This window comes from Anopheles arabiensis (genome assembly GCF_016920715.1).
Source record: "Anopheles arabiensis isolate DONGOLA chromosome X unlocalized genomic scaffold, AaraD3 X_pericentromeric_contig0030, whole genome shotgun sequence".
Classification (NCBI taxonomy): Eukaryota; Metazoa; Arthropoda; class Insecta; order Diptera; family Culicidae; genus Anopheles; species Anopheles arabiensis.
In genome coordinates, this window is record NW_024412108.1 from 462501 (window position 1) to 465000 (window position 2500).

The following is a 2500-nucleotide window of genomic DNA, read 5'->3' on the forward strand; positions in this document are numbered from 1 at the left end:
AGGTGCACCAAAATTGTGTACCGATCAGGGAAAGTACTCTACGTTCCTATGATTTGGGTGAAAAGTGTTGATTAACTGCTGGTTAGAATAGACAGTTGCTTATCATACACATCGCAAACGAACACCCCTTAGTGAGCATTAGCAAAAGTCAATGGCACAAAGCAATTGCAATACAAACTGATCAAGTACATTAAAGAACGCTAAGTACCAGGACTTCTTTCCAAGAATGGTGTCCGCGACGGGAGGGCAAGCGTCCTTCCCAGGTTTTCCTAGTAAACCTTGTATGGTAAACATACCCAAGCGTGTCTGTAAGCACGCAACGAAAGTCACGAACGGGCACATACCTAGGGAATGTACTCTACGTACTTGGACTTTTGTCCAAGAATGGTGTCCGCGACGGTCGGGCACTGCGACGCAATAACCAAATCCTAGGATTGTAACTTTAGTGTGCACAAACATAAACATTAACGCGTTCGCTCGGGCTGCGCCGTCCGTGTTGAACACAAATGTGGGTGATTATATGCGTGGAGGGACAAAACATACGAGGAGGAGACAGTTTTCTGCACGATGTGCACAGAGCTCATTTCGTCGTCCCGGGCGAATGGAAAACACAAACATCGCGAGTATCGTTCTAGGTTTCTGTCTATAAAAGGGCAGGCCAAAAGGTGACCGGTTGAGATAAGCATTTTAAGCATACAAACACTTTATTGGAACTTTTGATACAAAAACAAGGTACGTACATGTAGGTTGTACCAACATGGACATCTATGAACGCGTACGCTCGGGCTGCGCCCTCCGTCTTGTACTTTCCTGATCGGTACACAGTTTTGGTGCACTGCTATTCCGACCGGCAACTTGTACCAACATATACATCCATGAACGCGTAAGTAGTGTACTTTCCCTGATCGGTACACACTGTTGGTGCACGGCATAAGAAAAGAGCTAAAATGGTCAAACTCAATCCATTTCAACAATAGATAGTCGATAGTAGCTGTGCCGATGAAGTAGGGCACGATGCAAGTTAATGTTGTTTAATGAATAACATGTCCGCCATACATTTCAGTACAAAATTGCTCGGTCAGACCTACAAAGTGCTATATCTCGAATACGAGGCGTCGGACTGGGGGTTGTAGAACAATTTTAAGTTCGTCTAATGATTCTACATCCGATTCTGGATAGCGGTTTTTTGACCACTTTTCAATATTTTGTGACACCCCGAACCTAGGGGCAGCTCCCTAGCTTTTTCAAAATGTGCACCGAACGGGCCGGAGAGCTCGTGTGGCTCAAAACATGTTTTTCGCTAAAACACCTCAAAACGTGTAAGGAACGCACCCTAGATGATGAAAAGTGCAATCAGAATGTCAATCGACAACTTTGTTGGGGGTACCATTTTTACTCTACGGGCCAGTAGCTTAGGCGCGCCAACAGCGCTTTCCTTTCGGGTTCCCATTTTTTGCCCTCCTGGGATTATGATCATTTGTTCATTGCCTACTATAGGAGGGTACCTTGCTACGAGGTCAAACATGAAGATTGCACCAAATCGTAGTTTTTACCTCTATTTAGTCGTAGGAGCATGGTTTGCAGTGGCAGTGGGTCATTAAGCCCCCGTTTGGGTCATACGTCCCCTCCGCGATAAAAATCGTCGTATGCCTATAGTCCGAACTAATGAAGCAAAAGTGGTGTCTGGTGGGCTCTGCCGATGATTTTAACCTATGATTTTGAGCTTCCACCCTATCAAAACGTTCCCTGGAGCAGTACATCACGGGTCTACGGACCCAAAGACTTCGTCGTGATGGTTTCTAGTAAAAAGTTGTAACAGCTAAGGGTTTTGAATACGCGTATATTAACCATTGCTTGAAACTAAGCTTCGTTGTCTTTAAACTCTGCAAGACCAATCGAACTTCTTAGGGAAACCCGAAGGATTCACGCTAAGCTCGATGAGCTATTATGGGTAGTGGTGCATGATCTGGTGTTCCTTGGATCTAATCCAATGAATAAATTTATGAGGGTATATATGGTGCAGGGCACAAAGCGTGATGAAACCGGGTCTCCCTACCAAATGTGGCATATTTTTTCCCTGAGAGCGAAGCTCAGACCCACGTAGGGGAGAGCGAAGTGGAACTTAAATGTTCTATGCAGCAAATGTTCGCCATGCGGATAAACAAGTTGGAATAGTTCAATGTAGTGTAATGCAAACACGAATCGCAAATAACGATACGGGACCCAGAAGCAATTCTGCGGATCCCTCGGGGAGTGGTGAGTTGATATAAATTAGAGGTGAAAGTCCAAGTTGTTCAAGCTCCGGCTCGGCAGCCGATACGAGGTTCCTGTTGGGCTTTGTACATCGCGCAGAGGCGCCGTTCGGTTCTAGCAATGATTCCCGCCACCATGTTCCATGCGTGCAGAGATCCGTTAGAGCTCGTTCAATGTGTCCCGCCGTGATTACGAAAAAGTCCAACAGTTGACCAAGTTGGGGGTGCGTCAAGTAAACGCGCAGAGA